This window comes from Melospiza georgiana, chromosome 1 (assembly GCF_028018845.1).
Source record: "Melospiza georgiana isolate bMelGeo1 chromosome 1, bMelGeo1.pri, whole genome shotgun sequence".
Lineage (NCBI taxonomy): Eukaryota > Metazoa > Chordata > Aves > Passeriformes > Passerellidae > Melospiza > Melospiza georgiana.
The window spans coordinates 90,052,145-90,076,855 of record NC_080430.1 but is presented as its reverse complement, the minus strand read 5'-3'; the positions used below and the strand labels follow the sequence as shown (position 1 = coordinate 90,076,855).

Here is a 24,711-nt window from a genome sequence, read left to right as displayed (position 1 = left end):
CTGATTGCTGTGCATGCCTGTGGTGTGGTGTCCTGTCTGGGACTTCTTGTCTGAAAAACAGTGGCACGTCTCTGGTCAGGAACTGGTGCCTTCAAGTGATGCCAGCAGTGCTAAATGAAAGGTGCCCAGGGACAGGTTCCTAGACCAAGTGTCCCCTGCCTTACATGTCTCTTGGTCTCAAAGCTGACTAATTGTACTAGTCCAGGACAGACTCCAGCAGCTCAGGAGCTGGCTGACAGCAGAGCTGGACAAGAAGCATGCTGATTTTATTTATTTATTGGCCTCCTTTTATTTAGCTGTGTACCCCCACTTACCAAAGGCTTCAACACACTGATGTTGATGTAATGAAAAGTCTTCTAAAGCTCTCAATTTTGTTGTCTTGCAGAAAAAAGGCAAAGGGTGGCTAATGTACAGGTTGGTGGCAGCAATAGTAAATAAAGGAATCTTCTCTGAGTGACTTACAGAAATTAGCATTTAGCTGCCCAAGCATTTTTAGTGGCCTGCCAGAACATGCAGGTTGTACGATGAGGCAGAAGTTTTACACCTCTGGTGGCCTTGGATCAACTCTTTGGCTAAGTCCTGATTGTACAAAAAGTGATTCACTTTATGAACTTCTACGTATTCATGGTACTGATCTCTGCTCTATGTCTCCCTACTGCACAAAGCTGCTGTAGTTTTGTCCCTTCTAGTAAAGAGCAATCTTAACTAGTTCCCCTGGGCAAAAGAGAACATGTGCTATCTTAGGGAGTTAACAGGAATCATAGAATCATAGAATGGTTTGGGTTGGAAGGGACCTTAAAGATCATCTAGTTCCAACCCCCTGCCATGGACAGGGATACCTTCCACTCGATCAGGTCACTCAAAGCCCCACCCAGGCTGGCCATGAACACCTCCAGGGATGGGGAGTCCACAACATCTCCAGACAACCTGTTTCGGTCCCTCACTTCCCTTATAGTAAAGAATTTCTTCCAAACAGCTAATCTAAACCTTCTCTCTTCCAGTTTGAATACATTCCTCCTTGTTCTGTGAGTACATGCCCTCTCCACCTCTCCTGTAATCCTCCTTTAGGTACTGGAAGGGGCTACAAGGTCTCCCTGGAGCCTTCTCTTCTCCAGGCTGAACAGCCTCACTCTCTCAGCCTGTGCCCTGTTTATTTAGGGCATACCTTAAACATCTTTTGGTCATTAAAGCTGGTTAAAAATCCAGATTTTGCTGCTCACGTTTTGTGTGAACAGAATTTTTTGAGTCCCCTTCTAGATACCCATGAATTAAGCCTAATGTTTGATTTAGGAAGTGTCATCTTTTTATGAGCCTCATGTGGTAATAACTATTGCATATCAATGTATTCACTTTTTCTGATTACTAATATTTTGTGGCATCCACTAATGACATACTGTGCAAATGGTGTTCTCTGGGGGAGGCAGAAATCTTTTCTGTGTTACAGACCATTTCTTACATGGTGCTGGTGCTTCTGTTGTAGCTTTAGTATGAATAGCTGCACAGGTGCCTGTTGAGCAGAAGGTGCAACAGATGTCTGGAGGGAGCACCAGCTTAGCTACCTACATACTGTGAAGCCAGCATTTCTCAAAGGTGGTCCACCTGTGGTTGTATCATGTCTTGGGGAGTTTCATTCTTAGCTCCATCAGAAGGAAAGTAAGGTTCATTCTCAGTGTGTTGGGGATTTCCCCTTCAGGTTTTGTGAAGAGATAAAAAGAACTACTTTACTTCCTTAAATCAGCAGGGGTCTGTCTGTTTTGGCACAGAAGACTTACATTTTCCCTTTTAAGCCAAAGTTTATCTTCGCTTCTGTAATTCAAAGGCTGTTAGCTGATGACTAGAGCAGCCCTTTCTAAAAATATATGTGGAGTCTGTGAAACAGATCGCTGTTTCACAGGCAGCAGCGTATGTGCAATATGTGACCTTGACTTTAATCTTGTGAGCAGTATACCCTTATCTGCAGTGTAGGATTTTAAATTGTGCTTTAGAAACGGATAGAGAAATCAGCAGGAGTTTATAGGTTCTGTTGTTAAGTAATGGGGATGAATATGCTTCTGTGATGTTTATCAGAGCAAGGAAAATACCAGCTTCAGTTTGTATCATGGTTTTAAAAAAGAAAAAGCTGACATGTGATTTGGACACAGCATTTAATCACAAGATACCTTTCCATTTTAAGTTGTGTGCCAGTATTCTTGTCTAATATAGCTGTGGTAGTTGAGTGGGAGCTTTCCAAGAGCACTAAGCAGTGGATATCCATCCTCCAAATAAAAAACAGGATGTAATAGGAATCAGGTATTCTTTAAGGGATACTGGCTATTTGAAGGTTGTCTTTAGGTGAGCTTGAGATGGACTGTCCCATTTAATGTCAAATTGGTCACTGGCCTGTACTTCAACATCATGCCTTACCTTAATAGTATGAACATTTGTGATATGTATGATTACATACAACTAACAATAATAATGAAATTTGTCTGTTAAACAGAAAGGAAAGGCAGACTGAGCTTTGAGTAACAGAATTGGCCTTTGTGTCTTTGAGACTCCAATGATGTCCCATGAACTGGTCACCTGTACGAGGGCTTATTGTACTCTTCAGTTGAGAAACAGCTGGGTTTTGGATCTGACCTTACACAAAAATAGGTCTTTTTTACTTATATGGCTGGTAATTATTTGTCTGGTGACTTTTCCTCTGAGTAAAAGAATGTGAAAAGCAGATCTCTGTGTGCTGCAGTTAAGTCCTCAGTAGCTCAGTTAGCAAAGTTCATCTTTGTCCTCTGAGAATAGAAAAGTCTGTTTTGTCACCTTTAGGGTAATCTAGGTTTTTTTGGGTGAACTTCAAAAGTAAGAAATGCATTCTGGTGTGCCAACTCAGAGTAATTCTGTTGATAGGTAACTGGTGCTCACACTTTATGAAACTTGTGAAGATGAGTGGACTGTGAGCCTCGAGAGTCGTGCTCACCTCTTGATTGCAAATGTAGGCTTGCCTTGTCAACCAGAAATTCTACCAGTCTTGTGCCTGAGGCTTTTTCTTTATTTTGGAAAAAAAAAAAAAAGAACATCTTTTGCATCCTAAAATGACTTATTTTTAGGGGGTTGGTTTGTTTTGTTTTGTTTTGTTTTGCTTTTTGTAAGACCATTCTGTTCAATCTGGTAGCTATCTTCTATATGTATTACTCTGCTGATTTCTTAACTATTAATAATTTTTATCTGTGGATGAATCTTTTCCTTTTAATCTCAGTTTTTTCTTATTCTTGAATACTAAGTGACTGAGTTTTCAGCAAACCTTTGAGTTCTTTGAGCAGTATTGGGCTTTGACCAAGAAGGCAAATTTTATCTTATTCTGTAAAAACCAGTTTGACAGTGACGGATAAGTTTATTTTAATTAAGTTTTGTTTGAAGACTATCGTAAACCAGAAACAAGGCCTGTGCCATTTTATGGTCAGGAGCAGTGCTTACTGTGAGTTCCCTGAAGCACACCCACCCATTGCTGGCCAGTGTGGAGACAGCATCTCCAGAAAGGACAAATTATTTCTCCCACATACAGATACTGGCATATGTTAATGTTAATCCAGTGCTTGCGTCTCCCACAGAAAGGCAGCAAAAGCAACGTGTAGGGAAGGATGAGACTGCTTTTTGTTGTCTCACTGGAAGATCCCATGTAGCCTAGAAGAGATGCTAACTGTTCTGGAGAAAAAGTCTGAATTTCCTCATCTCTAGCTCATCCTGAACAGAGAGAAAATCTTCTAGACCTTTCCATTTGATGTTTAAAGCTGAGAACTCCTCTTCCTACCACTGTTGAGGCCCTTTCGCTCTCCTCAGTGGCTGTGAGATCTCTGGTAACCTGCTCCTATTCTCTGTAGCCTCTCCACCAGAATATGATTTGATTTTGTGAAGTGCCTATTTATTTTTATTTGGAGGGGAAAAGAAAGAAAAAAATTATCAAAGGAAGCTGCTGTTGGACAGTCTGAAATGCTAGAAGGCATCTGGGAAGATGCATTCAGTGGGTGGAGAAGGTAATTGTGAAAAGAAGCTGTAGTATGGGAAGTGTAGCTGCAAAACTAATGAAATTTTTTTGTAAAAATAAAAATATGTATGCTCATGTAAAGCCTTAACGCTTTCTGGTGATTTCAGGTCAGCCGCAATTATCTACATTAGCTCTTATCTATAGAACTGCTATCAAAGAGGAAGCATGTGTTGAGCATAAAGTGTGTTTATTCCCAAATGCAGTAACAATATCTGTGTGTTAGTTTCAGATGTTTTCCTCTGCCTACACAGAAGTAACAAGTAGTGTTAAGGAATTCCTTATGTTGCATTTCAGGGTTCCATAAGATGGTCTATTCTGTGCAGGACTGATCTTTCAGTTGCTGTTAATGATGGACATAGCTCTAAATGAAGAGTAGTCAATGATATTGTCGTTGTAATATTTCAGCAGGGAAAACAGTTTTAGTTACTTTCAAGTTTAGTCAGTGGAAAAAAAAAGAAATGTGGAGCAGGAAAGCAAAGCCCCAAACTCTCTAAACTTGATACAGGTGACATGAACTCCAAATATTCAGTGGTATTTTAGAAATAAATAGTTAATCAGTTGGGACTAGATTCTTTACAAGAATGAATAATTATATATAGACATGAGATTTTTTTTAAGTCAATATGTAGTTGTGAAAAAATATTAGATTTGGGAAGATAATTTATGGAACTCCATAGATGCTGCAGGGTATCAGCCACCCATTTCCTAAAAAGTTGCACTTTTAATTAAAAGATACATTATCTTCTAAATTAATGCCTGTACAAGATGTATATTAATATTTGAAAGTATTGAAACAGGCAGATGTTCTACTTAGAAGAGCACAAGATACTTTTTAATCTCTTACTTAAAAATTGGAAGAGCACCAGTGTCTTTTTCCTGCACAATCCCACATCAGTGGTGCTTTCTGCTGAAGGCACACAGTTTGTGTTAATTGGGAGTGGGGCTTTGGTGGAGCCTCGTCCCCAATGTGCTGCAGGTGTGCAGGACAGGTGAGCAGCACTGAAGGTAATGGGACATGGAGTGCTGAGGTGCACTGACCAATCACCAAAGGGTGCAGAGGGCACACAGGTGTAAGGCATGTGAGGTGAAGGGTATAAAAGGCTGGATTGAAGAATAATAAAGGGCTGCAGGTGCTCGGAGTCTTCTCTGGTGTTGCTTGTGGCTCTACTGTTTGTACCGGCACCTTTCTTCCTCTTGTTGCCTTTGCGTCCTCTTAAATTCTCCTGTTTGTCCTCTTGGATTGTTGTGATGTTGCTGTATGTGAGATGTGCATTGATTTCTTTTTAGCCTATTTCTATATGTTTCTGTGTGATCACGGATTTTTAATTTTTTCTTTTAGTGTTAAATATAAGATTATTAATTAAAGAGTGTGTTTATGTATGTTTCCAGCAGAAGTGATCTGCTTCTGGTGTTCCTGCACTTATACTGGAATTTCTTCTTCCAAATCAGAACCTGGAATCTGATGCCCTTGAAATTTCCATAAGATGTTAGGGTAGGAATTCCCATTTCTGCACTGCTTGTTAGAATTCAGGGGAGTTCCCTTGTAAGGACAAACAGACAAATGGAGAGATGAGAGGTCAACTTCTGTTGATCAGCTTGATTCATTGCATGCCTGGGATCAGAGGAATGCTGCAGAGGCATTCCTTGGATGTGAAGACACTGTCATTGAATTTAGCAAAGCCATACTGCAGAACACTGCATAGTAAAAAGCGGTGATATGAGACTGATAAATGTGTAGACAGCCCAGTATGTTTGGAGAACGGGAAGCCAGTAGGATGCTTAACTCTGAGAGGATATTTAGGAAGTAGGATGAGTGTCCAAATGCCTCAGGCTTTTTATAACTCATGGTTCTTGGCCCAAGCCATCAATGCAGATCTTTTACTTTGTGTGACACTAAAATACTTTGAAGGTGGGGTTTTTGTTTTTTGTTTTTTTTTTTTTTGCTTACTGAACTTGAAAAGGGGACTGAAACAAAATAAAATTCTTTTTAGGAATATGTCAGCTTGGAGTTGGTATAATTATTTTCTCTTCTGAAGTTAATCATGCTATTAGTGTTACCACATCTGCATATTGAGAACCACTGACTGGTTTCTGTCACAATTAGGAAAAGGATGGTGTCAAGACTGAAGGTGTGGGACAGTGAGGTCAGAGTTACAGATAAACAGGTATAGTAGGGCAGGGAGGTGTAAAGACAGGCCACAAAGCATTTAAAAGTCAGACTTAATTAGTTTAATTGCTAGTGAGTCAAGTTGTTAGGCTCCTGCCATTATTTCTATCAGCCCAGATAGATCCTGTGCCTTTGTGCTCTTTGCCCCTTCACCTTCTGCTCTGCTGTAGAGAAGTGATTGTCTGTGAGATGCCTGCAGTGGGGATGTGACCCCAGCTAGGCAGCTCTTGAGACAGTGGCACGCAGGAAAGTGCAAAGTTGCTCTTTTTCCCCCCAGTATGTGAAATACATGTATTAAGCTGGGAGGCAAGGCTTACTCCTCCACAGTCTTTTATTTCTCCTTCTTGCTTTCAGCATCGTCCTGACTCACTCACGGTTCCTTGTAGCAGCCACGGGAATACGGCTCTCACATGAGAAGTAAGAAACAGATCTTTCTGTGCTCATTCAGATTAGTCCCTGGAGCACCAGGATCTAAAATGCTTTTAAAAGAAATCTAAGAGCATGACTGGACAGGGGTTTTGTCACGGTTTTCTTAAAAAAGAGAGATGTGATCACAAGGATGTGATATTTTGGTGACATCGTTAGCTGTGAAGGATGATTATACAACTAAGCTTATTTCTTCTGCCAATGTGCAGAATAATGTTCCAAATTAAAATTTGGAAAGATGACAGGAAGCTTATTTGAAGAAATATTCATTAATTAAATTAATGGTGTGTGAATTAATTTCATTACTGCACAATTAAACACCAAATATCACTGTGTGTACCCCTTTGCAAACTTATGAATGGGTCAGGGGAAGTTACACAGTCATCAGAAAATTTCTCCTCTAATTTCTTCCGGAGGAAGAAATTGAAGCCCAAGATTTTTCAAATGTTTATGTTCATGTCACACAGCACATTAAAGATGTCATAATTCAGTAATTTGGAACTGATGATATCAGCAACGGGTTCCAGCATATGTTGCCTTTCATTAGAAAAAAAGGAAGAAAAAAACTTTGTACTGCTGTTGAGTAAAATACTCTCTTCATCTGCTGTGCCATACATTTCCCAATTTATTGAGGAGTGTAGCTTATTAAATGTGTTTCTGAGTTGCATTTTTATTATTTGTATGCCTGCCTATAATTTATTTTAATGTCAAACAGTTAGAATTGTCTAAAAACAAAATGTTACTTGGCTGCTCTGGCAGAATGCAACTTTCTTTAAATCTGTCATCATCTTTGATTCATCACACACTAGGAAAATATTTCTTATATATTTAATCAATTTAGGCGTGTGTAAGCCCAGTGAGCAGAGTGGCATTTCTTTTCATAATACCTTCCCCAGTCTCAGCTGTGATGGACAATTTGCTTTGATAATGCACCTTGCCTTCTCATGAGACTGGATAAAAAAAGCTAAATGCAAGTGGATACCTAGCAAGAATTCCCTACCTAGCAGACTGAATGGCCCGAAATGAAAGACTGCATGAAAAAGAAGCTTTTACCATCCACAGACATGTTGCTTTCTCCTCCCCACACACAAACTTGCTGGTAATGCCTAGCTGGGAAGCTCACCAAACTAATGTTCAGACAAAACTGTATGTAGGTAATTGCACTCTGTTGTTGGTCATAGAGTTTGTGTTCACAACAAATGAAGTGTTTGATGAATGAGTTAATTCCCGAAGAACTGGAATTGGCTGCTCAGGGAGGTGGCAGAGTCACCATCCTTGGAGGTGTTGAAGAAACGACAGGATTGTGGCACAGTGCTGTGCTTTAGTTCACAAAGTGGGGATTTGAACAGTTTGGAGTCAATGATCTTGGACGTCTTTTCCAACCTTAAAAATTCTATGGTTCTTTGATATCATGGAAGGTTGTCATGAAGTGTAGCAATATGATAATGTTCCTGTTCTTACTTCCTTAACATGGATATTTAGTGGCAGGTACAATGCTGCCAAGACAGCCTGATATCACAAATGCAGGAGGATTCTTTGCCCTTCTAAAAAGGAGATTATTTAATACCACTATAAGTGCGTGAAAATATGTGTCATTTAAATTCATCAGAAGTGACTTGGACTACATAAGAAATAAACTAAAAACGATGTGAACTATGATTTGGGTAGCATGAAATTACATGCAAGAGACATTAAAATGCAAAAATAACCTTTAAGGGATAACTCAGAAGGTGTACTTTTAAGAGAGACTAAGGAAATAAGTGTGTGACACCTCTGAACTACACTGCAGCTCACTTTTTCTGGGGACAGAGCAGCCCATGTGATTGGGACCCACAAACTCCTTTCCATTTAGTTTTTTCCATTTCTGGTGTGACTGAGGTGCATGTCCCTGACAGATTATTTTCTGGTAATGAAATGAAGCCCTCTTTTTACAAGTCGTTACTGTTTTAGTCAACATATCTTCTGTGACTTGTCTTAGTATCACTCCAAACTCACCAAGATCAGAAATACAGAAGGGAGAAAACTGTTGTAAAAGGAAAGTCACTTTCTGTATATATTAAATATCCCCAAACCCAATCTTAAATTGCAAAGCTGGAGTCTTGGTGAGAATCAGTTTCCCTTCCCTTCCCTTCCCTTCCCTTCCCTTCCCTTCCCTTCCCTTCCCTTCCCTTCCCTTCCCTTCCCTTCCCTTCCCTTCCCTTCCCCATTGTCTTTGATATAGGTCTTCTTGAAACCACAGCCATAAATCTGAGGGGTTTTTGATAAATGGGTTGTGGATTTCAGTAAAGCTATTCAAAATTCATGCTCAGGTGAAACTCTCTAAACTGGAATTTTATTAAAAAGTCATAGCACCAGTAGCTTTATCTGTCCTTTGTCCTTCAGGGTCACTTTCAGAGTAATAGGTTAACTTGTCTAATGATCAGAACATTAATGATTTGTTTTTCTTCTGCAGAAAAAGGTTCTGATTTTGGGTTACGTGGAAATTTAGCTTTTCATCAATTAGAATAGCAGCTGTTGATGTACTCAAACATAGCTAATGGCTCTACAGCATGGAGGAGACTACCACGCATTGAAGTGGTTCTCCTGTAACAGAACACTGCAACTGTAATTCCAACATAAATAAAGTCTATTCCTTGGGAAGCACCTTTTTTCCTTTCAGATACTAACAATTAGGATTTGTTGCTGTTAAATATTTTCCTTCAAAAGGGTTGATCAAGGGTTTGAGTCACTTCAGTTACATTCCTCCAAGCCTCTGTAAAAACCCTGAGCTGAAGAAAGGGGTAGGGCATGAAGAAGAGGGAACGGGGCAGATGTCTTGGTCAAAAAATGAGCTTTAAAATATTCATTATTCCTGTCACAAAGAGCTGTGTAAATAGTAAGTTCAAAAGCTTATTTTAAAGTTGAACTTTAAACTTTCCATCCTTTATTTCTGTAGAGGCCTAAGCATATTTGTTTGGAAAATAGAATTTAAACTGATCTTTAGTCATGAACTATGGATTGGAAAGAAACCAAACTTCTGTGAATGAGTGAGAAAGTCATGATGGGATTGTTAGGAGCTGCCTCATGTTGAGGCTTGGTGAAGCTCATCTGCAGAGCACAGGAAGCATCACAGCACCACAGGGCTGTGGAACCAGGGCGGCCTTCCAGGGAGCACTGACTTGGCCCCAGCTTCTGCTGATCCACTGGGAGAGACTGGAGGACAGGAGAGAAACCCTTCATGTGGCACTGAGGGCAGCCTCCTTGAGATGTAGGCTGTGTAAAAATAAATCATCCCTCCATTCCTTGTTTTTCAATATCATCTTGCCCAGAGGATGAGGCTACTCCAGTAAAATGCTCTCCAGGGACTGAAGCCATCTACTTCTCTCTCTTACAACTCATCCTCTTCGTTGTCCTTAGAAGCTTGTAATAGTATGAGGTTGAGTACTTCATGAATGATGAAAAAGTATAAATTCTAATGAGTTACTTCAAGACTTTATTCTTGTGAGTTTCCTTTCAGTCTGGTGTTTTTCAAGGTTTGGATAAGTCTTCCCCTTTCAGCCTCCCCAGGTCAAATTTAAAAACACCAGCTTTTGTTGGAATATTTATATCCTGATTAGCAATAATGAAAGGCAAATCAGGCTTTTTAGATCATGGGTGCTAAGTTACCCATTAAAAAAAAAAAACAAACTATGAAAACCTCCTTTCCTTTGGATGTCGAGTTCGCAGTGTGTAACACTTGTTTGAAGGCACTCAGTCGATTATCCAGGCTTTGCATCACTGAGCGTGACGGCTCCTGTGAGATTAAAGGGCTGTTACCATCAGAACTTTATTCGGTTTTTCTTTCATTTCTGCAAGTACACAGAAGGATAGGTGTACTTGTAAAGTGTCACAAGGATTACACTGCAATGCTTTCTGGATCAACTTCAGTCCCACTGAAGTGGGAGAAACAGTACCAAATAATCTCATGACAGCTGTCATGTCTCCAAAAGTGTCTGATCAGATCTTCAAATCTGAATGCTGGATACCTTGTGGTTGCATTCAGCCTCTAGTAGCCATCACTTTTTTTTCATTTATTCCAGTTGTAGGAATGTGATTAGGCACTAACCTAATCAAGTAGCTGTTAAATTACAATGATTTCTCCTCAGTCTTGCATGTGAAATGATTTAAAAAGAGTGGGGTATGCAGAAATTTTGGGGCACACCTGTCTTTGCCTAGTTCCCACTTCTTCAACTGCTTCCTAAATTTTATGTTTAGAGAATGTATTGTGTCTTTAAAATTATCTGGATTGTTACATGTATTGAAATAGCATGAGAATTTCTCAAATGCGTAAAACTGATATTTATAATAAAAATATAAAAATCTAGGTATGAGGGCTGGAGCATAGAAGGGAATCTCTAGGGTCTTTAATATAAGAGATTCTGTGTGTATGTGGTGTTTGTTTGATTGGTTGAATCCAGCTACAGAACTTGGGGTCATTCTAGTCACAACATGTCTCCTTTTTTTGTTTGTTTTTTTTTTTTGTTTGGGTATTCTTTTATTTTTCTTCTTTTTTTTGGGGGGGGGGGGGGGGGCGGAGTGGATAGTTGGTTGGTTTGGTTTTTTTGTTTATTTTTTTTTACTGTAGATTGAATTTCCCCTCAGTTGTAGAGCAGAAATAGCTGAATCTAGAGGAGAAACTTTACTGTTTAGGTTTTTAATTCAAGTGAGATATAGCCAGGGTTGCATATGTTGAGTCTGCTTCACTGCACTGTGTATTCCATGTGGAATGATTCAGAAGAAAACAGCAGTTTAGTCTAACATATAGTCTCTGGATATATGTTGGCTGGGGTTCCTGGCTGGTAGACAGTAGTATATTAGAAAAAAAAGAAACACTACAGGAAAAAAATTATGTGGGGAAGAATCTATTTCTATCAAAACTGATTGTTTCTTATTGTCTTTCCACTGAGCAGTCATTACAATGCGTGTATATATACAAATGTAGACAAAAATATAAATAGATGGGTGTCTCTCTAAATCTGTGAATTTTACTGTCACTGTAGTGAGAACACAAAGCATCATCTTTCATAGGAGAAGGAAGAAAACTGTTTCAAATTGGAAGGGGGGAGTAGGGGAAAAAGAGCACAGAGTAGGCAAGGGAAAAAAATTTGCCCTTAATACCTTTCTTCTTGTCTCTCAGTCAGAAGAAATGGGAAAGACAAGCCCTGTAGTTTATTCTGTAGTAAAAAATAAAATACTCCGTGTACACTGTGCAATGGCTGATCTGACAAGGTTCACTTTATCCTGATTTTCTGGGGAGGCAAAGTACCAGATATCTGGTGTCTGTACAAAATATTGAGGAATACTTGCTTTACATGTGGAAACAAACTTCCTCAGTGCAGTTATCTCACATGAAACCAGCATTCTGTACAGCTGATTGCCTGGGCTCATTCTTGGTTTACTATTGGGGATTAATTATTCCATTAATTTTGTTATGGTGGTGATTATATGACATAATAGGGATTACTTGCATTCCAGTATTTATGGCATAAATTTGGAGAGAAGTTTTGGAAAGTAAGTAGATCTGGAGTGAAACATGTAAATCCAATTGTTGTATGCACTGAGTTAGAAGCATTCTTTGAGTTACCACTGTTTCAGAGTATTGTGACCCATACTTTTTTTCCCAATAATTGTTTGAATTTTTAGTAGTCTAATTTGAAATGTGGTGGGCAGACTGAGATATCTTACTCAACCAGATTTACAATAGTTGGTATCTTACAGTTCCTTAGAAATTGGATTCCTCTTGAGGTAGCTGTAACTAAGGACACAAATGAGGGCATGCTAACATACAAATTTTTATTTAACCAGTTTGATTTTGTTGTTCCTTTGCTTAGAGGTGTACTCCTCTCCCCTTTTAGGGCTGTTTCCAAAGCCCTGAGCCCTACCTTGGCCTTTCTGTGCTCCACTAGGAACCTTTACTCACTATTTTAGAAAGTGGTGTTGATGCATTTAGGTTTTTCCTGGTGAAACATATTCATGCGGTTTTGCTAAAAATAAACAGAATTTTATTTTTTATTTTATTTTAAATAGAAGTTTATTTCATCTTAATAAGGAGCTTTAGAATGCAAGTTATGGAAACCAAATGTGCTATTGTTGCCTTAAACATACTTGCTTTGGGGGAATATGGTAAAAAAATCTCTGCAAGCACAAATTCAACAAAAAGTAGAAATTTTGAGGATATAAAAAGAACTCATTACAGAAGCTCAGTACTATTCTGAGATGTTACCTCTAGTTATAGCAACTCCATATAACTCTAGTCTAGTCTGAGGATGTATTTGAAAATTAACAGTGCATAAGTTAGCTTTGAAATAAAAGTAAATTACTATTACTTTTCCAATTATGGTAATACTGTTCATTATTAATTAGATAATTAATTGTCATAAATAATTCTCACCTCACTTAAAATACCTCTCAATCCTCATTTCACGTTATGGATTCAGTTCCTGAATTTCTTCGCTTGTGTAATTGTTCATGTGTCACCAGCCCTGTTCAGCCATCTGGGTTGTACAGCATTTGTAGAAATGGTCTGTAGAGGAAGAGCAGCCTTTGGCCTGCCTAAGGAATTCCAGCAGGTCTAGAACTTCCATGTGACTGTGCTAGTTATGGAGAAGGCACCACAGAGGGAATTTCTACCCATACTTGGAATCCAAGTGACTGTAGTCACTTCTGGAAGCCTATATGCCATCTGTAGTTTTATCTAGGTAGCATTTTCAAGTATCTTGTCTCAGAAATTGAGTAAGATATATTATATGAATGTTGTGTCTGGTCTTGTCATTTATTCAAGAATTATGCAGTTTGTGGGGGAAGACCTTGATTTTTAAATATATCATGTTTTCTTAGATGCTCTGAGGCAAAGTGTAATAGCTGGTGTTGGGGCAGAGTTGTGAATTTAAGCTCAGACTTCAGAGATTAGGGAAGCTGGAATATTTGTTTTTCCATGTATAATATTTTACTCATTTTCAAAGCTAGTCTAGTGTTAATGAGGCCACTTGTATTTAGTACTTTGAATTGTTTATGATGAAATGATAATTCTCTTTAATTTTGAAAGTCATTAGTATTGAAAGAAGCCCTGTGATTGAGAGAAATTATATTATGACCTAGTGAAGATGATAAAAACTGGGATGATGTAGTAATTGTTTTATTGCTTGGTCCATTAAAAAAATTAAAAATGAAAAATGGTGAAACTCATTTTTGTAGCCAAAGGTATCCAATGTAAGGTTGCTACCAAAAATGAAATTCTGTGTGTTTACATCAGTAGTGTCAGGCTGTCATTGGGTTTTTTATGATGCTCAGCTATTTATATCTCTTGGTAATAACTTAAATTGGACTAACTTCACTGGTGTCCCAAATATTACTTTCATTTAAACATAGAGCATTCTGATAAACAAAGATACAAAGGAGTAGTTGACTGAGTAGAATTGCATTGAGCTGAGCAGTATTTGAGCTCAGTCCCCAGTACTGGAGTTCTATAGTGGATGCAAATTTATTCAAATTAGAAGTGTGCCTGAGTGTGCAAAGATACTCACTGGTAACTGTGGTTAGCATATTGTTACTGAAAGTTGGTGTTGTTTTTGTTGAGTGTTGATGATGTTCTGTAGATGTTGATTTTAATTGAAAGCAGATGTGATGGCTTCTACGTTATGACTTTGCCAAAAATATCAAAATGTACAATTGGAGAAGCGCTAGAGAAGAGAAAGTGGAAAAAGAGCTGTAAGGGAAGGGAGTCTTCAGGCTCACATCTGCTTTTCCTTATGCTCTGCTATGAGAAGCAACAGGAAAACACTAATTATCCTCTAAAGGGGATACTTATTTACATATATTCATATACCCATCTCAGCACTGCGTACACAGGCACATTTGTGCATATTTTTAAATAAGATATGTACAATATGTGCTAGGAGGAAATAAAGAATCACCTGGATGTTTAAACACACCTCTGGAGCAGTTCTTCATTTGATATAACTGACTCTAGTAAATTGATTTGTGTGATTTTGAGATTCTGTTACTTTTGCCTGTTATTATAGCACTCCTACTCCTCTTGCCTATGGGTTATTACAAATGTTGCACTTTTAAAATTGGTATCTGGACTTTTAGAGAGTCCACGCATACTCTAGAGACTGAAGGTGTTCTGTAGGTGCCAGATGAAGATGCAGCTGTATAAGCAGTCCAATGCTTTTGATTAAAGAAAAGAAAATTTCACTTGTTTCAAAGGTCATCTGGGCTTCTGCAAAAATTGTAACCCAGCTCTTTAACTTGGCCTAAAACCAGAAAGGCGATCAGTGCAGTATTTTTAGGAAGTGCTGGTTATAGTGTATTTGTTAATGGTTTAGCTCAGATTTACTCATAATTATTTCAAAGGCTCTGGAAACCTTGCCATGTGTTTTCATGTTTGAATGGAGTTTGTTTCTCTTTGTAGAGTTGAGGTCTCTGTGACCTGAAGGCAAAGTTCTGCTTCAGTTATTCACTGTAGTACAGCAGAAATTCAATCAGACTCTTCATGGGGTCCTTTTGAGTCACTGGACCTTGGAAAAGACCTTTTTTGTTGGGTTGCAGCCCTTTGAGTACAGAGAGCCTATCCTCTGAAAGCGCAGTATCTGTACCCTGTGCAATGTGGCGTCTCTTGAAGGGCCACAAACTCCTCCTTCTAAACAGCTTTATGGCTGTGTGCAACAGTGGATTGTTCCTGCCCAAAGTCAGATTCAAAGTGATCACCAAACTTCCAAAAGTTGTATCACATGCTAGCCATTCTTTAAGGAAGATGGTTGTACATTACATGTTTGTTCCAATAGCTCAAGAGATTTTTAGTTTTCCTTTAGAAATGTTTAATACGGACATCAAGGAACTTTAAAATAAATTAAGTACCTGGAAGATGCAGGCTATTATTTGTATTTAAAGCAGGTCTGTTAAGTAGCATTTCTATCATATACTGCTGTTTTCAGACCTACTCATTAGCAAGCTGGTATTTTTGTCAGAAGTAGTTAACAAATCTCTATAGTTGCTAAACTGTTTCAGAATTAAAACCTTTGGTTTCCTATAACAGTATTTTTTGATAAATGTGTTTTTTCGTTCCTAGAACATTTCTGAAAATGGTTATTGGGTATTTGAATCTATGCTTGGGAATACCCCTAAAAAATGGAACATGTGGAAACTAATTTAGGTTGAGTAAAATAAAGTAGTAACAGAACATTTATGCCAATATTTAATTGCATACCTATTAAATTTTATTTAGAGAAACTTGTGTCTGTTAGATTTTTTTTTAGTGGAAACAATTTTATTTTCCAATTAGGAGATGCTTTTTCTACTGATTTATTAGAATTTTGTGGAGGTATCAAGAAATTACAGTCAGTCCTCAAAAAATATACAAAATAATTCTTATTTTAAAAAATCCCTAAATAAGAAATAAGATTATTTAATGAGTTCTGTTATTGATATCTGCATATCTCATGTGGTCAATTAACATCAATAGAGGTAAAGCAATTGAGTATAATCTTACCTTTTAGGTGGATCTATTTATAGTTGAATAGTTTCACCCAAGAGAGCAGTTTGGATTAAATTACTATAAAGTATAAATTAATCTATGGACACTTGGAGCCAAAAGGTTTATGATGGAAAAATATCTAGATTAACCCAATTCATATGCAGAAGAAAAGCTTACACATAGTTTTTCATGCATACTTACTATCTCCCTAATGAAATCTCAGTATTTTCTCTGCCTCATTAAAAGTAAACTGTTTCTATTAAGGCTTAAGTATTTACTCAGTAGTGATACTGAAACTCCTACGCTTAACATTTTTACACACCATTCTTGCTGTGTCATGTTTGTGGTTTCACTTTTGGTTGAGGGCGGCTCACTGGGTAAAAGGAGATACAGGAGATCTTGGTCAAGCATTATATGGGCATTTCAAGCATTGAAACCTCTCCCTGGTTGAATAATGCTGTTTTTTCTGACTACATGACAATCATTTAGGAGTGTAAATCAGGAATAACAATTAGGAGTGTAACCCAAGAAATCTGGATGTGTTGGTCTAACGAGGTATTTTTCCAGTAAAAGTTAAGGACCCCTGCTCTAGGTTTCCAAAATTCTGACATCATCTTCTGGAATGCCTGTTCTGCTCCCCCACTCCTGCTCTCCAATCCCCTGTTGTTCCCAGAGAAAGGGCTTCCAGCTGGAAGAGGTATGGCTGGAATTGAAATGAGTTTTTGGAATTACCATTTATTAAGAATAAAAGAACACGGCAGTTTTAGCCAGAGGAGATGGAGAGATGCTACTGGGTTTTCAAGGGAGAAATACCTTTAAAGCTGAATGGCTGAAGATAAGTATTAAATCACAGCAACGCTGACATGGGAGATATGAGAATACACTGGTCATGGAAAAACAGTCTAGAGGTTGAGATGCAGTTTCTTACTAGAAGGATGCAATTCTGGAGCTCTGTTCTGGTTTGAGCAAAGAGACTAAGAACCAACTTGATTGTTTTTAATATGGACGTACCTTAACTGAAGACTGTTGTAGCAGAGGACTGCCCATTGTGGGCCAGGAGAAACTTTTTGGACCAGGAGAAACTTTTTAGACCTCTCATCTTATGAGTGTGGCTTTTGCTAAAGTCCTCACTCACACTCTTCATTCCGCAGTCTTTGAATTTATGCACAGTTCCTCTTGGTAATGTGGTCATTTGATTTTACATATTTTCCCCTGGAAGATCAAATTTATGCTGAACAGAAATTTATGCTTTACTTATTCTTAAATCCCTGAACTTCATCTTCACTATTTGTTCCTGGACTTTTTGCTGGATGGTAGAAGGAAATGAAGGGCTCTAAATGTCTGTGGGGAGCCTTGTATGAAGAACTTCCACTGGAGAATAATTTACCACTGGTTTGCATTAGCAGCCTTGCTTCTTTGCCAGAAAATGCAGCAGAGAGTAGTAGGGGTACATTTGCCAAACAAGGCATTAATGTGGTCTTGTTATTGGGAAGGAATGATGGCCAGGAAGTACTTCTGCAGGGCCTCAGCAGTGGGAACAATTGATTTTTGCTTTCTCTCGTTGAGTGTTCATTGTGTGTATCACTTCTCATGTGGGTTTTTAATTATTGCTATGGTTGGAAGTTCAACCCAAGGCTCCAGCTGCCAGAAGCTCATAAAGAATTATTTCTGTGTAATTAAATGAGTTTTAAGGGCAAAGGGTTACTCGTTGGTTTTTGTTTTGAACTTACTTTATCTTCTAGTACTTTTGGAACACATAAAATAATTTTAAAGGCTTTATGTATATCTTCAAAATTAATTTTATATATTTTGGAGAGAATATTGAGTCACTGTTTTGTCCCCGATTTCATATGAAGCCCATTATTTCAGGTCACAGAGCAAGAAATAGAACCGACTAGAAAAGTCAGTTTTAAACATTTTTAAAAGTCTGTGGCTGTTTCATGGGAAGAAAAGGAAGGGAAAAAAAGCAGGAGTATGCTACTAGCATGTTTAGGTAATGACCGCTATTATAAATAATTATTATGATACCTTAAACATTGTTTTTTGCCATTGTGTTTTCATCTCAAGAGGGAATTCTCTTTCCTACACAAAACTGCCTCTTTCCTACACAAATGTGAATGTTTCTGTAAAATTTTCTGGAAAACCAACAAAAGCATTTTCTGGTAATAGAAGAATGGGGAATATGCTCTCTTTCAACTCTTCTTTCATATGATCAATTTCATCAGAGAGAAAGGGAAAAAAGAAAGAGACTGAAAGATGATCATATCTTCTCTAGGGAGGTGTGAATGCTGTTTTTTGTCTGAGCAGGTTGTAGCTGTTTGAAGAAATGCATGAATATGAATCACTTGTGATGTATATTTCATCCAAAGACAGAGAGACAGGCTGCAGTAGGTTATTTGTATGAAGCTGGGATACCTCTGGTTCATGCCCACAAATAAGACTTCAACCAGCCTCACATAACCCATTAAAGCTGTCCGTGGAAATAACATCACTGAGTGCAGTCGATATTTATTCCTGCCCCAGTGGTGCACTGAGTAAAGCTATGCCTTACAGGTAGGCCTGTAAGGATGAAGGAGAGTGCTGGTTGATCCCTTTCCTGCAGTCTTACTTAACACAGGAGTTGGCAAATGATGAAATTTGATGGCTTGCAGTTTTTATTTCTATTTTTTTTTTCCTGTAGCTATGAAGAATACATAGGTTTGGATGTGATTTCTTAGTAAATGTGAAATCATTGCTTTCTTTTGTGCTCCCCTCTTCCTCAGTAGGCTGTAAACTGAAACCTACAAGTAGAGACTCATGCACAGAGCAGTGTCAGTGCATAATGACACTGAATAACCTCATCCACCTGAAGAGCTTTTGTAGAGTTGGTATAGCCCCTGCTGGGGAGTACAGCAAGCAAAGAGAGTGTCTGGTATTCTCTGTAAAGGGTTTTGATGTTCTGCCTACTTTGCTGTAGGTAATAATGCAGTGAGAGCAAAGAATGCAAGCCAGTAGCACATGGAAAAAATAATGGGAGCTTATTATGGATAAATGTAATTGCAAATTTTATGCTTTGCTTTTTGTAATGAGTCCATCAAGTCAACACTCAAACACATTAATTAAACACCATTTTCCCACAGAATTCTGTAACTGGATAGCAGCCCTTAGAATATTGGTACCATTATCCAGATTGGTCAGAGCCTAGTGTGGAGCAGTATTTGGCAGTCAGGTCAAGCTGTGATTACTTGAATTGATGAATTTGGTGGACTGGCAGAATGTGCCCCATGACTGTGGGCTGACTGCTGCGTTACTTCACCAGGCCTGCAGCAATTAAGTCAAGTCATGCTGAGGAACTCCTTTAACTGCATACTAACTATTCAGGCTTTGAGCATCTATGGCCTTGTTCATCAAGCACTATGCTTTTGTGGTCTTTTGAAGAGCTCCTTGGCCTTAAGCAAGGGAAATAAAACATTACCTTGTCTAGCACAACAGGACTATTTAGATGAGAGGCATGTTTTTATTAAGAAAACATACTCTGAAGTAATAGTTTTTGTCTAAATCGATGCCAAAAAGGAACTGAAGGTGCAGGTAAAAATATTAATTAAATGTTTAATCCAGAAAATATCCAGAAAAGGCAAATCTCAAGCCATATTAGTAGGCTTTTGTTTTCTGTTAATGCACTTTATTAATGGTTTTGCATAATGAAGATCTTTGTCTGTCTGTCCATACAGTGTGTAGGCATATCATACCCTGTGTCATACCATGCCCTGTGTCAGGAACTTCTGGCACTTTTAGAAAGGCTGTATGTACTACATTACATAGTTAAAGCTACTTTGTGCTATTTAATTTAGGAGCATCCCTTGGGGGAGCTAAGTCTTACACAGTGACTGGAAAGAAGGAGCTGACTCCAAAGGGTATCTGACTTAGATTACTAAAATAACCTGGCGGCTGGACGTGACCCGGCCACGTGTGCTGACAGCCTGGAAGGCCAGCTGTATCCCAGGCTGCATCCAAAGGAGCGAGGCCAGCAGGGTGACAGAGGTGATTCTGCCCCTCTGCTCTGCTCTGTTGAGAACCCCCCCCCCTGCAGTTCTGCATCCAGCTCTGGAGTCCTCAACACAGGAAGGGCACTGACCTGTTAGTGCAACCTAGAGGAGGCCACCGAGATGACTGGAGGACTGGAGTACCTCTCCCATAAGGAAAGGCTGAGAGAATTGGGATTGTTCAGCCTGGAGAAGAGAAGGCTTTGGGGTGATGTAATTGCAGCCTTCTGGTATTTGAAGCCTACAAGAAATATGAGAGGAACTTTTTATAAGAGCATATAGTGACAGTGTCTTGGTTTGAAAAGACAGGTATCTGCTAAGAAAGGCAGGAGCCTCCCCTGAAATGGAAAATGTAAACCTGCACCATCTGAATTGTTATACATTTGATTTTAAGGGGGGGCTCTCAGGCAAAGATATGGGAACAGGAATAACAGTACTTTATTAGGGGAGAAAATAAAAAATAAAATGAACAATAAAAAAGTAGTACAGAACAACACTGACAGATTCAGAACACAACCTAATACCCTGTTGGTCAGGGTGCTGGTAACACTCCAATTAGAATGGTGGCGGCAGTCCTCCTGGAGTGCCAGGTGTGCTTCTGTTGGAGCAGTGATGCTGTAGAAGGGTGTAGTCTTCCTCTGAAGGTCTGGCAGTGGTGTAGATGGGCCTAGTCTTCCGCTCTGGTATCCCAAAATCGATGATTATATCCAGTTAGGAATGCTTGGCTCCTCCTCTGGGTGGAGCTTCTCGCAATAGGATGATGTAATTTTGTCTGTCATGCAGTGAGACTCAATGGCCCATTAACAGAAGATATCTTTCCTGAGGGAGGATTGGTTGTAGAAGGAATAAAGAAAACTGCCCAATTAACAGAAGATGACTGCCCCACCTCTAACAGATAGGAATAGAATACAAACCCCCATTCCCAACCTAAGACAGGCAGGACAAGGGGAAATGGCTTGAAACTGGAAGACAGTTAGGTTTAGATTATGTATTAGGAAGAAATTCTTTAATGTGAGGGTGATGAGGCACTGGAACAGATTGCCTAGGGATGTCATGGATGCCCCATCCCTTGAAGTGTTCAAAATCAAGTTGGATGGGACTTCAGGCAACCTGGGCTAATGGCAGGTGTCCCTGCTCATAGCAGGGTGGTTGGAACGAGATGATTTTAAGGTCCCTTCTAGCCCAAACCGTTCTGTGATTCTAGGAGTCTGAGGTACTCCTAGATGTGATCCTATCTGTTAAAACCTCTCTGTGTCCAAATGAAATCACACTTGTCTACAACCTCTGTAGAGAGCCCACTTCTCCCTATTTTGTCACTTGTTTTTCTCCCACTTATGGCTTGGTGTATGGAAATGTGATATTTATCTTTTGACAGATAATGTTTAATTTTGCCTTCAGCTTGTGTTTATTTCATACTGGTTTTGTTAATATTGCCATACTTAAGATATATATTCTCTCCCTAGGGCATTTTCTGTATCTGCTTTCCAAGTAATATTGTGTATGTAATCTTACTGAATAGCAATTATATCCACCAATCAAAATTTATGACTCTGTAGAGTTGCTGCCTTGTAACTACACATTTCATTCTTTATTATGAGACTTTGGGCAATATAACTGGCAGCCTATAATCAGCTGGAGTGCAGGAATTTTGAAGTGTCAAGACTGTGAGAAATAACCTGTGGAGCTCAGGCGGGCTTGTTTTGGTGACTGTAGTAGAACCACAGAATAACAAAAGGTTAAGGAGGTGAACACAGAGTGTCCAGATGGTGCGTAGGTAAATTGGTTATTTTTGGAAGTGATACGTAGACAAAGTTCAGAAATGTGTAGCACCAATAACAGTTTCAAGGATTAAAAAAACATATTTCATAATACCAAAGTAGTAATCATTTAGCCAGAGAGGAGCTGGGTGACTAGACATGGGTTTATGGGTGGGTTGCGAAGTAGGAGACAGCTTAGTCACTTGGTGCCCTGTGGCACCAGGCCATTGCAGGAAGGGTGGCTACCCTGCCTCCAGGGTGGCTCTCTGTGCTTCCCCTCGAGACTGTCCCCTGGGTAGACATTTACACAGCTTAGTAGTTACTAAAAGATTTAGTTCAACTTTCAGTTCATCAAATGACATCTTTCAATTTCTTCTAAGTTGCGTGAAGTCACATTTTGGGCAAGTGTGCTTTTGTCAGAAGCAGACATTCAGCTCACAAAGATTGATCTGGTAGTTTCTCTTTTCCTTGTATGTTTTTCAGGTTTTCAGACTTTCATGCCAGTTGAGTGTTCTTGCTTGGCCTTAAACTCTACTATTGAAATGCTCCAAATTAAATTATCTTTTTTTCTTTTAAGAGATAGAAATGTTCAATAAAACTGGCTTTTATGAGGCTGTATGTAGGTGTGTGAAGAAGGTTTTTTGCAAGGGGCCAAGAGCACACAGATATGGTACATGCTATGTTAAGAGGTGAATTGTAGCACATAAGGAGATCAGAGAGCTGGGCTAGGACTTTTCCAGCAGGACAGACTGGCTTGTATTGGTTCCTAAAGAGTTCCCCATGTAAAATTAATCTGCAAGGATATTAGCATATGAATATTGCAGCTTATGAACCCATACTCTGGCTGAATAACTCTCCATGACTAATGCTAACACATTGCATGGTTTTTGATACTTGTATTAAAAAACCCTACTTCTGAAATATGATTTTATCAAATAGTTGGTATATTATTAGACTGGTGAAGCCAGTTACACACTCCAAACATAATAGTATGTAAATTAAACTAAAAGTTAATTTTGCATTTTCCCTGAGCAATGAAACGATGTCCTGATGGATATTGCATTTTAATGTTCTTTTGGTTGATCATATTATATTTTCTTTCTCCTCTTATTTCCCATAAACAGTATCATTTCATAGTGCTGACAGCCTATATACTAAATACCACAGCGAAACAATGGGAACTGTATTGTTCTCTATATACTGACAAATCTCTGCTTAATGTGCACTCAATAAAGATAAAATAGCAAATGCTATTAAACCAGGGGAAAAACACAATGAAAGTTATTAATATGTTTTTTTCTGTTGTGTTATACATGTGCCACTTTTTTCTTTTCTTTAAAAATACAATTTGGTTGAAATAAGACAGCAAGGAAAAACTACATCATAAAAGTGCAATAGCAATGAAGATATTTGTTTCAGTGCAGCCTCAAAAGATGAGGGAGCCCATTTCTTTTTTTGGGCAGTGGGAGAGAGTATTAAATGCTGTTCTCTGTTTTCAATTAAACAGCAGCATTAAATATAAAATAAAAGTTTAAGAATTAATAATATTTCCTTCCTCAGCTAAATTTCCTCACAGATTTTAAAAGTATTATACCCAGAGGAGGAGTTTAAAAAATTACTAGCTGCTTTTTATACTTCCATTTCACAGAACTGCAATATTGTCCTTCATCATGAGCTGCATAAGGAATCAAACTTGAGAAACCACTTAAGGGGCCTTTACCTAGAGGTCTTTTAGTCCACATTGTCTCACAGGAATGTTGGTCAGGATGGGAAGTGCCTGTCCTTTGTCAGTGGATGGTTTGTGTTTGAGGAGCCTCAGCTGGTTGCCTGTTATTTTGCTCATGCTGTAGAACTGTATAATGACTTCAGTGCTGTTTCCATCCTGGGAGCTGGAAAGGCCCAAACACAGAAGCTGCTCCCAGAGGAGCATCACCTGGCTGTGCTCCTGGTGCCCATGAGAGCCAAATGGCGCCTCTGTGGAGGCTTTGTTGGCAGAGTGTTAGCCAGGGTGTTCCCCTCCAGGACAGCAGTTCTTCCACCTGTGTCTGGCTCAGGGCTGCCTCTTCCCATTCTCAGCCCCTGTCCTGCCTTTCCCACCTGTCCCAGCTGTAGCCAGTGACCATGGGCTGCCTGTTGCCCTGACTGCTGCTGTGGCAGCTGGTGGAGGTCAGGGCTGCTGCTCCATGCTTTAGCTCCATCTCAGGACCTGCCTGAGCTACTGGTGGCCATGGTGAGCATGTGTCCTGCTGGAGGGAAAGCTGCTGTTCCCTTGCTGGCAGAAGCTGTGGCAGAGTGCTGGGCAGGGGTCTGGCTGTGTCCTGCTGTGGGCAGTGTGCTCTCTCCCTCCAAAGCCCTGCATTCCTGCAGAGAGCTGAGCAGCTGTTGGGAACTGAGCGGGACAGACCTCCATATGCGTTTTGACCCCTGAGTGCTTGTGTGTGCTGCTTCATACTGCTTGGGAGAAACTTCCTAGGATTCATCTTTTTTTAAATAAGTAAAAAACTTAAAAACCTGTACAGCTATAAGTTGACCCTTATTTTTTTTTGACCCTTGGTTTTGTCCATGCACCTTAAACACTTGACTGACTTCAAGCCATCATTAAGAATTCTACTTCTGCTAGGTACTCAAAGTGAGGAAATCTTAAGGCAGGAGAGGATTCTTCTTTTTTGAAAATAAAGGGTGGATGTCTGGATTGGTTTTATTATTAGCCCTGCCTCACAGCTTTACCCACTGGATCACTGGTAGAGTGACATAATATATAATATTATATATTTCCAAGTGTCGAGACGTTTCATTTAAAGCTTAACTCAATTTTAAATCCATGTGGA

At 39.1% G+C, this 24,711-nt stretch overlaps 1 protein-coding gene across 1 annotated transcript in view; it reads left to right on the top strand.

Annotated features, from left to right (window-relative positions):
• The window catches only part of MOCOS (molybdenum cofactor sulfurase), a 206,811-nt gene that overhangs the window by 1,915 nt on the left and 180,185 nt on the right, over positions 1-24,711 (top strand). The gene's annotated exons all lie outside the window — the stretch shown is intronic.